Source organism: Alosa alosa, chromosome 2 (assembly GCF_017589495.1).
Source record: "Alosa alosa isolate M-15738 ecotype Scorff River chromosome 2, AALO_Geno_1.1, whole genome shotgun sequence".
Taxonomy (NCBI): Eukaryota; Metazoa; Chordata; class Actinopteri; order Clupeiformes; family Clupeidae; genus Alosa; species Alosa alosa.
The window spans coordinates 27,809,796-27,825,503 of NC_063190.1; positions in this window are offsets into that span (position 1 = coordinate 27,809,796).

Here is a 15,708-nt window from a genome sequence, read left to right on the forward strand (position 1 = left end):
GCCAGTTAGTTACCACCTGCCATGCTGGCAGTCACATAGTCACCAATCTTTTCAGCATCAGCATATGTTTACTTGTCCTGTCATTTTATTTTATTTTTATTGATATTTATTGCCAAATACATCAAAAGCAAGCTCTCTTGAAGTGGTGCATTGCTGTCTTGAAATTAAGTTCCAAAGAAAATCCAGCTCCAGATAGCAGTCCACTTGCCCATTCGGCTCCATTACTGAGTCATTGAATACTTATTTTTTTATGATCTCAACATTGTCTAAATAAATCAATACATCTTGTGTCTTATGTTGTTTTGGATTCTTTCTTTAAATAATGTTTTCCTATGTATCCCAATTAAGTTGTAGGCAAAGTATTTGCTGACATTCCCAGCCCCTTAGCCTAACCCCAACCCTTAGGCCAACCCCAGCCCCTATCCTAAGGCTAACCCTTACCCCCACCCTCAGGCTAACCTCAACCCCCAAGGCAGACTCCAGCCCCCCACCCCTTATCCTAACCAGCCCCTTGGCCTAAACCCAACCCCTACCCCTCATCTTAACCCTTCCATAATTATTTATTTATTTAATTTTCTTCTTTTTTTCTCCCCCTTTCTAATATACATAATTTCTTAATTAAATATTTCTTTATATATATATTATTTTATTTTTAGACAGTTGACTTCTTCCTACCCTTATTCCCCTCCTTGTTGGTGTGGTTGGATCCAATCGGCCAGTGCACTCACAGTCACCCACTCCACCAAATATCATGTTCCCCTAACCTAACCCTAACTTGTTATGACAAAAACCGAATGACGCTTAATGACAGAAGCATTATGTCATAAACGTTTATGACTTGTTTATGTTACGTTCATGACAGTGTCATGTCACTCTTATGTTGATAATGTCAAGTAAAGTGTAACCAACTGATATTATGAAGTTAACACAAAGTCTATATCTATTAGGATGCTGTGATCAGATACATTACCCAATGGAGTGTTCCCAGGCCCTATTCATGAAGTGAATACTAATAATAATAATAATAATAATAATAAGCTTTATTTGTATATCACCATACACAGAATGCAGCTCAAAGTGCTTTATATTTGGAGCATGTAACACAATACTAGAGAAGAGTCAGTCATTATCAGTCATTCCTCTTTGTTGCTGTTGTCGTTTATGATCCAATCTAGCCTGGATAATCCAGACCCTGGTAATCTAGAAAGATTAAGGGTCTGGCCACGAACAATGTAATGGACCAACTCGAGGGGCGGCAACAAGCATGCATTTAAAAATCTTACTGCACGCAATTGGATAACATTAGACCAGGTTTACTCTGAATGATTTCGGACTTCGACACAATCGGATAACACTACGACCAATGTGTACTGGGTCCCTGTGGGCACTCGGATCCATATATGGTACGGATGCTGTAGCCTGCTGCGCCACAGCACCCCCATGTATACAACCATTTTTGTTGTTTTTCTGTTAGTTTTTGTTTTGCATAAATTAAATGGTGCACGATCACGATTCACAGCTGGTCAGCCTAAGGCAAGGCCTAAAACACTTTATACAGATTTTTCCAGACATCAAATGGAGAAATTAATGGGGAGCTTACATCCAGTACCTGACCCCTTAGGGAGGTAGGTGGTGACTGTTGAATTCTATAAGGGACTGCTCATTGGTTAAGCTGGTTGGCCTGCTCACTTCAGTAAATATGGCCAAATGTCCCTCAATTTAAGCACTGTCACCTAAATTCCTTAGATTTATTAGGCATTTGTTTCATCGCCTCTTCTTCCTCCTCCTCGACAGAACTATTCACAGTCTCTAGTTCTATCTCTCAATTCTACATGATTATCCTCATCTTCATCTTCTTGGGCAGCTGTGGCCCACTGGTTAGCACTCTGGACTTGTAACCGGAGGGTTGACGGTTCGAGCCCCGACCAGTGGGCCACGGCTGAAGTGCCCTTGAGCAAGGCACCTAACCCCTCCCCGAGCGCCGCTGTGGTTGCAGGCAGTTCACTGCGCCGGGATTAGTGTGTGCTTCACCTCACTGTGTGCTGTGTTTCACTAATTCACGGATTGGGTTAAATGCAGAGACCAAATTTCCCTGATGGGATCAAAAGAGTATATATACTTATACTATACTTCATCAGTAGTGCCTACTGTATATCTGTAGAGTGTTCAGGGATTTCCTCTATTACGCACATTCTCTCACTCTTCTATTCATCTTTCTGTTGCCATAAAATGAGCTGTGATACCATGAAGGGCAATATATGGTTGTACTGCATTATGTACATACCTGTACATGATAACTGTTATCATATTGTGACTGTGGTTTTTAAAATACAAAATTGTCCCACATATTTTCATACCCATATGGCTCTGGAGTTCAGACATACCCTTCATGCATGTACTTTTCTATATGTGTCATGAGAATACTTTGCCCAGCTCCATTTTGAACATCCACTGTAACTCCACCGATAAAATCAGGATGTACAGAGCTTTGTTAGCAAACATGTTGGAGAAGGGGGTTATTCAGCAAAGTTCCAGTCCCTGGGCGGCGTCCATTGTTATGGTCTGTAAAAAAGATGGCAGTTGGCACTGTAACGTGACTAAAACCGGGCCGAAAAAAAGGCCTTCAATCACGCCAGCTTACTTTTGTGTGTGCGTCTGAATGTATGTGGGTGCGGAGTGCGTGCAAAGAAAAGAGACGAAAGTTCGGCAATTTCTTATCAGTTCGTAATCAGTGTATTGAGCAAGGAAAAAGCAGAAAGGTTCTGTTGGTAATTTCAAGTTTTCTTCAAACAAAAAGCTTCAAACAGAAAGAATAAAGGGCGCAGCCAGAGCCCACAGCACACATCTCCACCAACGGTGAATGCAACAGAAATAAAATAAACAATGTTAATTTAGAGCCTTGCACTAAATGTTCGTTAATATTGGTAATACCCAACACTTCAGCAACAGAAAACAGAATAAGTTTCAGTCAAAAGTCGTGAAACAAAGGAAAAGGAAATTTCACTGCATTCCACGTGTCAACCAGCCAGCAAGAGCAGCGATAAACTTTTACGCTTTCAAAGTCAGTCACAAAAACGAAGAAATGGTGAAAGGGGAAAATTGAGAAAAAGGAAAAAGGTTTAGATACGGAAAATAGAGTTTGTGGTTGGCCGGGGGGAGGAAGTTAGGGATTTGGAGGTGGTTGCGTTTTAAGTGAAACAGGGAGACCGGGTTTTCAATGAACAATCACAGCAGGCATTTTTGGTCATGACAAGGGCAAACTTTCAAACCCGCCAGTTCCTGCGCTGTCTGTTCCTCTCTGGAAGCGATAGATTCCATACAGCTCCGTCAAAACAACGTTGGACTCCTCTTTTGAGAAGTGTCAGGCAACGCGGTCCGGGTAAATCCGTTAGGGGATCTTCAGACGTGAAGACGGGGCTATTTTTAAGACGTGCAATCACTCCAAAAACTTTTAAATAACGAAAACATCTCCCGTGTATCATCCACCGCCATGGACTTCTCTCTCTCCACTACCGCTTGGACATTCATAAAAATACTTCCCTGTGCGCGTCACTGCACAGGTAACCAGAGAGAGGCGGGCACCAGAAGCGCGCAGTTCTGGGAGATGTATGCATAAGTGACGGCAGGCACGGAGAACAAGGGGAAGGGGTTTTAATTCTTATTGGTTTTAATGGGTTTTTAAATGGTTTTAATTGTTAATTTATAAAATACTGTTTTAATAAAAAAAAAGTGCAGAGAAAAAGTAGTTCTGCTACAGCACTTTTGTGTCTTTTGTGTCAACAACAGGAAACTGAATTCCCTGACCCATAAAGATGCCTTCCCTTTACCTTGTATAGAGGAGACCCTGACCTCCCTGACCCAGGCCACTTGGTTTACCACACTAGATCTAGGTCAAGGTCGACCCCAGAGACAGATCCAAGACCCAACACTGCTGGGCTTATACGAGTTCCAACGGATGCCGTATGGACTCTGCAATGCACCAGCTACTTTCCAACAGCTCATGCAGCAGTGCATTAACAGCCAAATCGCAAAGTATGTGCTTGTTTATTTGGACGACATAATCGTCTATTCCCCAGACTTTTCTACAAATCCTTGTCACCTGGAAAGTGTCTTCGAGCACCAGCACAACCATGGTCTCAAGCTGAGGGTGGACAAGTGCCAGCTGTTACAATGGGAAGTAAAGTTTGCAGGCAACGCCGAAAACTGCCATGAATTGTCAGAAATTGACGTGGGCCTTGCTTGGCAGTCGTCCCCCCATGACCACCTCCTCCTAATTCTAGGGGAGGCTTTAACATGTAAATGAAAATGCTGTGAGCTCTACAAAATGCAAATCAGGGTAGCAGGGGGATGAACTGTGCATGCTGGCATGACTGTGGCCTTTGGTCTTGCTCAAACAGTGTATGTGTTAACCGCACAACTCCCAGCAATACGCTCAACAGGCAGAAATGATGCTGGGTATGACATGTCTGTTCCCTGCAAGCTCCAATAATGTAACCTGACTTAAAACAGTCGATAGACTCAAGTTTAGATTCGGATTTTCCCTTCACAACACCCGGCCCGCGGGCCAAATCCGGCCCGCGTCCTGCCCAATTCCGGCCCGCGACGTATGACAAAATAATAATGTAATCCAGCCCTTGAGGCTATTAATTGCGACAAACAACGATACTGATTAAAATAGACGATAGATCCAGGTACGGGGACAAATCTCATTTGTAGGCCTACTCTGCTCCACTATGTGCAAGACATCCAGAGCTTGATTCAAACCCAAAATCGCTGCGCAAAGTTTTCAGGAAATACTTGGATTACACGCGAGAAACACAAAGACGTGCATTTGTATCCTTTTGGAGATTATGATCGATCGTCTATGACAGTGATAGTCACGGTGCGTCTGTGAATGGAGGTGCGTGTATACAACGGTGTCCACTAAGCATACCATGCTTGTTTCGACCCTCTGCCCAACATAGCTTGGAGGTTACAGTGGTAATCGTGATGATAGTGTCCGTAATAGATGTGGTACAGACAGCAGGGCTAGTAGAAATAGGGCTCTGAAGAACTACAAAGTCACCCGCAATATGATGCGAACTTCTGGGTACTGCAGATTACCCGCGATAGGAACTGTTTGACCAGAATACTTTATTGTAGGCCTATATTGTAGTAATCTATTACTAAACCACAACATCTTAGGTGTTTTTCTGTTAATTTGTTATGTGGGTAATATGAAAAAAGGAAAGTAAACCTGCTTACATATGTTCATCCAGTATTTACTGAAAGGTGCATAATTTGAGGTGCTTGCCATCCAGTGACAAATTAGATGGGTAAATTTACCCCCTTCATAAACTTTTGTTTTACTCAAAGATTTTTACATTTACAGTATAACTTTATCTCTGACCACTTTCAAGCCATGGCCTTTTAAATTTTGATATAAAAATCCAATGGTGTTGCTTTCTTAACCCTGATGCCTAGTTTGCCAGGTTTAAAAAAGTTATGAGAGGAAATATTTTGATTTGGTGTGAAACACACACACATACCTGTTTTTTATGTTTTTCATTTATTTTATAATTTGTATTAATATTTATTTTATCATTATTTTATTTATAAGCTAAGGTTGCTAGCACAGGTGTCTAAAACTAGATAAAAACACTTGCACTTTCTGTTTGCAGTTTTGTGTGGTATTTGAAAAAAAGAACATTGCATTTTCAGAAATAGCCGGCCCTCCAATCAGATGACGTTGGCAGAATTGGCCCCCATTTGAGTTTGAGACCCCTGCTATAAGGAAATAGATAGGCTACGTTAATAGATACCGATCTTAACCGTACATTTTGTTTTCACAGACTAACTTTGCCTCTTAATGGGACCGTGACCTCCTCTTTGCTCGGAGCTGTCTGCAAGTCATTCAAGCAATTCTGTAAACTCCAGCTTGCTGTCCATAGAGGACCGGTTGGCTGCTCTGGAGTCGGAAAAACTGTGCGGGAGAGACTAACTGTAAGAAGATAAGACGAGTGCACAATCCCAAGCTTGCGGTAAGAATATGTTCGATGACTGTTAGCTAAGCTAAAAGTACCCTAGCCTAAAACCAAATCTAAGAGTAGCCTAGTAGCCTTGCAAAATAACAAGTGAGCAGAACCAGTGTAAGTTGCTTCATTAAAGTGTATTTCGATCGAGAAGAAAGAGGGTAAGACTTTTTTTGGTGACTATTTTCCAGGTGCATTGATAGATGTGTCATGTCCATACGCAGTGCATCGCACAGTACTGATTGTCTTTATTAATTGTTTTTTAACAGCTGCTGGAATCGTGACAGAGGACCCTATCATGACAGTCAAAATCGTAGCATTACTCGTCAAAAGCTTATTCAAATTTAGTAGGATGTGTCCAGTCCACATTGGGGTTGCATTATCAAACGTCGAGCGCATGGCGCAACACGGTGTTCCCAGATTTTTAATCAGTCATGGGTGTGTTTGGGGCGTAACATCATTTAAACCAATGAGAATGACATCTGTCATTCCCTTAACGCCGCAAAGCGCGATGTCAAATAAATGCGTCAGTATTTTGACATTCAACGGCGCATTTGAAGGAGGCTGCTTGCGAGACCGTATGGAATAGTCATTCCTCTAAACCATGCTTTACTAAAACCTAGCATAGCCTTCATGCATTTGCACTCCACTATTTGAACTCATTGGCAAAGTGAAACTAACTTCACCATGGTGTCAGTCAATGACAAGACAGTTATATGCAGTTACTTTCACTATTGACTGACAAAGGGTTACCATCGAAAACATAGGCTGGAAAAAGCAACACTTACCCTAATTTTGCTCAAATGACTGAATAAAACAGCATTTATCTTGCAGAGGAGTTGCTTATATCTCGTGACAGTGCGTCTTCAGCTGTGCTCCATACGTGTCTCTTGCCTCTCCCCTAATCACTTTTAACCGTCATTACCAATTAGCAAATTATGGTGAATAACTACTCATCATGAGATGTACAGTATTTCGTAATATCTTTATTCTAATTATGTTTCCTATTGTAATCGTGCAATTTCTAATGTTTTGCTTGGACGTGGCTGGTGTGCGTTCATGGATGATAGGTGCACCCGCCAATATGACTGTTGACAATGTGCTCTTAACTCATTGAATGCCAAGCTGTTTTCGGGAGCTTTGTCCTAGAGTCCCAGCAATCTAGACCATTGTTAATGATTTTTGTACAGCCACAGCATATTCTGTATTATAGCTATAAACACATACAAAGGCTCTATTAAAAGATGAGACTTTAAGCTTTCGGTGGGTGCAAACCGTGTATTTCTACACGCCTCTGTTCCTGAGAAATCCCAAGCTAAACAGTGGCTAGTTTTCATCAAAATTGCTGTTTTTTTCTAGAAATGGAGATATAACGTCTTTCATGAAATATGAAGTGTTGCCTGTTACTTACTTGTGTAAACTTTCCGGGAAGTGATCAGCGAGACCTGGCGAGACTGCCACCTAGTGATAGACCCAGGAAAATGGCCTGGTTTTGACCTGACGTGCATGTGTCACTGATTCGACCCAAAGCGGCAACCGAGTTATGATAAAATGTCCAGATAAAATGTCCAGATGTGCGTTTTCATGAGTTTTCGATCGTCATATATTTCATTTCCATTCATCACAGAGTTCCCAAAATCACATATAAGGTGTGTTAGAGTGTCTAGTTTCGTAATTTAAAAAAACCCCTAAAAACGTAATATTACGTTTTTGGCACTCAACTCATGGGAAGGAAAAATGTAATATTACGTTTTTGGCACTCAATGAGTTAAAATAATGTAAGACCTGAATAGTATTCAGTGTTTCAATCTGTTACAGCTATAATGTTTGTCCAGTGGGTGGCAGTAGAACGTTTATATCAGTATCCAAAATGGTATGGCAAGTAGTAAAGAAGAAGTGCGAGAGCTCAATTTTGTGTTCAGTTGAACGTGGGATCTGAAGTGTGCTGAATAGCAAAATAAACAATGAACTTTTCTAACACCGGTGTCCTTATTCCAAGTCAATGCCAGCGGTGTAATAATAATATATAAACAACTCGCCATAGACTTCTGACCAGGTGTTAGCGATTTTTAGACAATGCGCTAAGCCACTCCCTAAGTTGTTAATTGCCACACCACTGGGCACATTGTTTAAAAATTAAACGTGCAAAATAAGGAATTAAACTTTGCGCCGGGTGGAAAACAAGTTTTACGCCATGCGCCAGTGTGCAAAATACAGCCCAGAGTGTGCTAGCAGAGGACGAGGTGGAACTTTGGGAGTCCGCCACCTTAGACCTGATGTCTGATGAAGATAGCGTTGTTGGCTGGGTGTCTGAATGGATTGTACGATCACCAGCCTTTCGTAGCCCGGAGCTCTCTGAACTCTGTGCCACGCTGCAGTCCCGGTTAGAAGCGACTCCGAAGTACAGAGCCACACACCATAGGCGTCTGCAAAACGGGCCTGCCTCAGAAAGAACCGCCAGTTACTTACAGCCCCGAGGCGGCAAAGAGCCAGTTCATGGAGTTGTAGCTTTTGGGCTGCTTGTGAGCTACCCATATGTTATGTGGGCAGATCCTCGCTTTGCACATAGTTGTGTGTTTGTTTTAATAAAGCTCTTTCTTTGCATAAAAATGTTCCTGGCAAATGTTCCTTTCCTATAAATTCATTCATGTCCTTGATGGTAATAATAGTGTAGCATATATAACAATGACATGAATATACAGCATAATAACATATAATCTGAATATATATATATATATATATATATATATATATATATATATATATATATATATATATATACATTATTATTTTATTATTGGGGTTTACATTTATTATGAGCCAGGGTGACCAATAGTGACAGATCTGCCAACCAATCACGAGGAGTGATTTTTCTTGTTTGAAAGTAGTGGTTTCATCCAATACTGAGTAAGGAAATTCAAGCCTGGCCTGACCAGGGGTGGTTTTGCTGCCAATCACGAGTGATTTTTCTTGTTTGAAAGTAGTGGTTTCATCCAATACTGAGTAAGGATATTCAAGCCAGGCCTGGCCAGGCGCGGTTTGCATTCATATGCTAATTAGAGCCATTAGCACTCTGCGAGCTCTCCACATACGTCATAGTACAGTTCCGACAATTTGTGACACAGACAAACGTGACATTCGCGGGTTGCAAATTGTCGGCAACTGGGAGGGAGATCTCCGGGCGTTTATGGGGACGAAAATCACACTTTTCACGCAGTGTGTGCTTTTCTTGGCTTGGCGGGATACTATCGCAGCTTTATGGCCAACTTTTCCAAGACTTCTTGCCCTTTGAATGCTCTCTTGATCAGTGCCCCCGCCGACAAACGAACAGGATATCGCCGGGTTCCATGGTCTAGCGAGTGCCAACAAGCATTGGAATGTGTAACTAGAAATGCGATTCCAAGGAATTACCAGTGCATGAAAATGCAAAAAAATATTATGTAAAATATCATACAGAGTAAAAACAGATAAAGTAGAGATAGTTACAATGGTGTTGCTAGGGTACATATGATGGTTGCTATGCCAAATAAAGTGGTTGCTATGCTGGTTGCTCAGGTAATCATGTTGGTTGCTGGTTGTTAGGTTGTTGCTAGTGTAAATCATATGATTGCTAGGGTGTTGCTAAGGTACTTATGGGGTTTGCTATGCAAAATGAAGCAGTTGCTGTGGTGGTTGCTAAGGTTATCATGTTGGTTGCTATGGTGGTTGCTAGGTTGACATCATAGTGGTGGTTGCTAGGTTGTGGCTAGGATAATTCAGATGTTTGCTATGTTGTTGCTAGGGAACATATGGTGGTTGCTATGCGAAATAAAGTGGTTGCTATGCTGGTTGCTAGGGTAATCATGTTGGTTGCTGTGGTGGTTGCTGGATTGTTGCTAGGGCAATTAAGATGGTTGCTAGGGTGTTACTAGGGTAGTTATGGTGGTTGCTATAGTAACTCAAGTGGTTGCTAGGCTTGTTGCTAGGATTATCATGTTGGTTGCTATGTTGGTTGCTAGGTTGCCATTGTGGAAGTGGCTGATAGGTTGTTGCTATGGTACTTGAGATGGTTGCTAGGCTGTTGCTAGGTTAGTTGTGGTGGTTGCTTTACTGATTGCTAGGTTAATCTTATTGGTTGCTTTATTGGTTGCTAGGTTGTAACTGTGGTTGCTAGGCTGTTGCTAGAGTATTTGACATGGTTGCCCGGCTGTTGCTATACAATTATAACAGTTTTTAATTCATAGTGTAAAAAGTATAACATTTACAAAGAGAAAAAATACATAGCAGCTATGTCCTAAGACCTAGGTTACAGAGTTTGAACAAAGTTTCTACGTTAAACGATTAAAGCTGAATAGCGCAAATAAAAAGTGGGCAGTGGAATAATAATAACTTGAATGCAATTCCAATGAATTACCAGTTCATGGAAATGCACAAAAATATGATGTAATATAGCTGCAAGCAATGTGCGGAAGCCAGTATGCTATTCAACTATTCTCAGCCGGACACTACGTTGCCCGCAATGCATTGCGCACACATGTCAAAAAACATTTCTGTCTGGTGATACATGATTTAAGCGGCACCAGCGAGAATACAGGAAGGAGGAACTTTCTCTCGTTGCGTTTCAAAAGAGAAAACAGATGTCACAAATTCCAACGTTCATTTACAGTGATGTCTGCCGTTCATGACACATAATGTGAACTTATTAACGTTCAAGTTCTTTATTAAAAAATGTGTTGCGTTCAGTTCAACGTTCACGAAAAAATGAGCGTGTTCAATGAACGCGTTCTTTTGAACTCGTTCACGCACAACACTGCCTCCCATCCCATATCAAATCCTGTAACACAATTGCCAGCTTTAAGTCAAATCTGAAGACACTCTTTTACTCTCTTGCTTTTAAATCCCTTTTATGTCCTTTTGTTTTATCCTCTGTTTGAAGTGTTATATGTTATTATTATATAGTTTTATTTATATTTATTTTATATATATATAAAAACTCGTCATCAAAACCGAGGCAAACGAGGCAACTGACTTGCATTGCATACTGGGAAGCAAACCTTAACATACTGTATCGTTTTCTCTAGGCAATTGCCCTTTGTAGCCAATGTTCATAGATACACTGACGTCACATAAATATTCTCGGTACCCACTGGAAACATTATCAGTTGACCAGGCTACCATGTCACTGCCATGTTATTTGTGGTACCAGATGACAACTCTGAACAATGTTGCTGCGATGCTACAAAGACGTGACCAGAAGGTAATGTCGTGGTGACCAAAGAACCACTTTCTGACAACATCGCTGCAACATGTTAGCTGGGTAGCCTAAATTGGTAGTTCCGTGGACCAGCAATATACTCTTCGAGGAGGCTCATAGTTTGAGAAACGCTCCAAATCATAGACAGAGAAAGCCTATACTCCGGGAACAGAAAGCAGTTGCTTCCTATAGCATACATTTATTTTTTCACGGACCGGTTAGGTCCAACCCACGGACCGGGGGTTGGGGAACCCTGCAAGTCACCCACGTTAGACAAATATTTGACACTGACTGTCCATAGCTGTTGTGAACATCAGTGGTATGCACCTATGGAAGAACATAGGATACAAACCAAGTGGGAGGATGTTTGAGGAGTGCTTCACACAACCCAGCTAACACAGTTACGTTGTGGCAATGTTGTGAGCACGTAATGCATAGGTTGCCGTGACGTAGTTGGATAACATGGTGGCTATATCTACATTCTTAAATCGCCTGGATGTGATGGCAACATTTTTCTGGTCCATTCCTGTGACCTAAAGTTACATGCAGAGGATCTTCTGGTGATGTCTATTCGTCTTATTCATCCAGGGGCCATTGTAAGCCAGAACGAGGCTACTGGGTACACTTGCCATCACACCTCAGTCCAGCATGTGATGATGTTAATACACTCCGTTTGCAAACTGCCTTGTGAGTCCTGCTGTAACAGGGGAAAAATGGGGTTCAGGTCCTCCCTCCTCTGTCTCATGCCCCAGACATTTTTCAAAGCTTGACGTCCTCAAGGATGTCACTGGCAAAGTGTGCCAACATCTGCATCTGGTCTTGAACTTGAACTTCAGGTGTTTTGACCTTTTAGTAATACAAAAAAGATTAAAGATTATTGTGTATGTATTTTTGTATTTTTAAATGACTAATTACTTGTATTTTAACTAAATATTTTTTTTTATTTTGGATTTTATTACATTTCATGAGTAAATATTTGTAGTTTGTAACCAACTGTTTTGGATGTACTCACATCTGTAGAAAAAGGGATGTGGTCTGGCCTTACCCATTTGAGTTCTTAGAATGAGAACCTGCAGTATCTCTCTCACGCATTTGGTTTGAGGTTCAAACTGACAAGTGAGACACATGGTACTGCTTATTGGTACTGCTGTTGTCAAGGTGAAATGTTGCATGCAAGATGGCCATTAGGAAACCCTGCAGTATCTCAGTTCTGCATTCGCCACATGCTCTGATTATGTGAGTGCTGTCATAATTTTAAACATTTGTATCTGGTCTTGAACTTGAACTTCAGGTGTTTTGACCTTTTAATAATACAAAAAAGATTAAAGATTAATGTATTTTTGTATTTTCCAAAGAGCAGAGAGAATCATCAGAGACTCACTCCACCCAGCTCACTCTCTGCTCAGACACTGCACATACAACCTAAGACACAGCAGAGCGGATAGCATCATCACCCACAGAACACATTTTTTCAATAGCTTCTTCCCTGCCACAGTCAAACTGATGGCGAAACAAAACTACTGAACATATGTAAAAACTAGATGTACCGCAGAGCGTGTACGTGTTTATGTGTGTGTGTGTGTGTGTGTGTGTGCGTGTGTGTGTGCGCATGTGCTTGTGGGTGTGCCTGTGTGTGCGCATGTGCATGCATGCGTACATATGTCATACGTATGATTACTGAATCTATGTGTGTGTATGAATATCTGCGCTGCGCGGCGGTCATAATAACTCATACTACCTCACTCAAACTGGCATGTGCAATATGTGACATATCTGTGAAACAGGATTATGTGTTTTAATATTATTATTAGTACTTGTATTTATTGCGTAAATGTTTCTATATATTTTATTATTGTATTTATCTTTTTATTATAGTGTTTTTACCCCATAGAGCAGTGGTCCCCAAACTTTTTCTTCCGAGGGCCAGCTCACTATGCCTCACTCTAAGAGGGGGCCAGAGATTCGGAGTATATCAGTAACCATAAATAGCTTAGTGCTGTGAACAACAGCAGTCTACCTTAGTTGAATATTCCATTACATTTAATCATAGGCTATTGCAATTTAATACCATTGTTAGCTGTGTGTATATTGCCATCATGCCATATCAGTGTAAAATGTAGCTCACATGAAATAATACTAATAAAAAGACTTCAGCATTCCCAAAAGTATTAGCAGGGAGTCCCAAAAGTATATTTTATTAAAAATGTGTGAACTCTGAACTCTGTGTCTTTGCATACACGCCTCAAGTTGTGAACAAGCAATATCCTACAAATAATTTAAAGTTCTCAAACTATAAGAGTTTTATGAAGTGCTGGCAAAAACATCTGAAATGACCACCATTCCACTTTCACTCATCTGATAAGAACTCTGTGAACTCTGTATGAACACTTGAACGAGTTCATAAAAAATAGAAATAATTATCCCAGAAAGTCCCAGAAATATGACTTAAATAGAAGTTAGTTAGTTATTAACAATTAATTGATAAACTTTTAGAATACTTTGAGCACTGATGCAGTCAGCATAGGCCTCTTACATTGTTTGCAGGCCTACATTTCATTCCGTTTTCGATGGCAAACGCAAAACAGCGCCAAAACAACCACCAGTGGACAAAAAGAGTATTACATGTGTACTGTTAAGACTTGCCAAAGAGAATGAATGGGGGAAATTACGGAGGTTATATTTTGACGATGTCGTACTCCCGTACGGGCTGGATGCTATATACCACGGACATGTTTTAGGGGGCCACCCAAAATGAGGTGGCGGGCCGTAGTTTGGGGACCACTGCCATAGAGTGTTGACTCTGAGAGGACCGCACAAGAATTCCAATGTGTCTGAACTGCTGGTTTGTGCACAAATGGCAAGTAAAGAACCTTGACCTTGCTTGTATTTTAACTAAATACATTTTTGGACTTCGGATTTTATTACATTTCATGAGTAAATATTTGTAGTTTGTAACCAACTGTTTTTGATGTATTTGTTCCCACCTCCATGGAAGAAGGGATGTGGTCTGGCCTTAACCATTTGCGGTCTTAAAATGAGAACTTGCAGTATCTTTCCCACGCCTTTGGTATTTCCCTGCGGTTTGGCCTCTCATTTACACAAAAACCTAATTTTTATCACAGAAAACTATTATTTCTAAAAACTCCGGCCAAAGTGGAGATGTGTTGTCGTGTCAACTGAGAGAAACGGGGTTTTAGGTTCTCAAACGTCACATAACAAATAAAATGCTTAACGTCATGTGAGCACCTTATATTTACAGTTTGTTTGGCTACTGATCATCGATGCTATTAAGGTGGTACTCATTTTTACGTTTGTGCAAACGCTTTTGGGCTGTTTGCATTTGCAAATACAGTTCAAACGAGAAATGGGAAGTGATTTGTTGCTGTTGTTGCTATTTTCAGGATTCTGATTGGCTAACGTGGGATTGAGCTTCTCCTTACACTGCCACCGACAGGTTTGGCATGGTCTTGACGGCATTTATACACGGGGAAACTTCTCTGAAAACTGACAGGTGTGCACAATGTTATTTTTGAAAACCAAGAAGGTGAAATGTCCGTTTATGAAAATAGCCAGCCATGTATAAACTTAGCAGCAAATGCAGTTGTGTATTGTGTGCCATGGTAATTGCCAAAGAATTGGTATTGCTGTTGTCAAGGAGAAATGTTGCAAGGAGAAATGTTGTCAAGGAGAAATGTTGATTATTGGTGCTTCACTCCCCTCCCTGAAGGACATTTACACCACCCACCTCACCCGCAAGGCGATCACAATTGTGAGTGATGCAAGTCGCCCCGCTCACAATTTGTTTGATCTACTGCCCTCTGGGAAAGGGTACAGAAGCCTGCGCTCCCGCACCACCAGACTCACCAACAGCTTCATACACCAGGCTGTTAGGATGCTGAACTCTCTCCCGCCTCTCCCCCTTCCACCCTCAGCTACATAACATCCTGGACTTTGGACCCACAATGGCTGCCTTGCACTACTCCACTTGTACACTTTGCAACTTGTTGTTGTTGTCCTGTAAACACTTCTGAACACACTTCTGCTGCTCTTACATAATGGCGGCCTTACATTGTACGATTTTGGTCCGTTTTCACAGTCGGCGACTAAATTTCCAAAGTCAGACAGAAATCATGGGAGTTGTACTGGAATCGCTCCCGTCAACTAGATCGTTAAGTGTAAGGTGCCAATCTTAGCGGTTTTAAGTCAGTCGGAGTCAGTCCTTTTCTAGTTTTGCCGTTACGACAATATCAAACATGTTTGATATTATCGCAAGTCTTTCTAGTCGTGGCTCATGCAAATAGTGACGTGAACTATAAAAACCAATAGTGACCTCTCTCCAACAACAAACAGGAAGGGGCAAAGTAGGCGACAGCTGTAGCCTATTTGTTATTCTTATAATATTTGTCATTTCTTATACATATTTAGTCGGCTCTTCCACGTGACAGAACAACTCTATATCGGTTA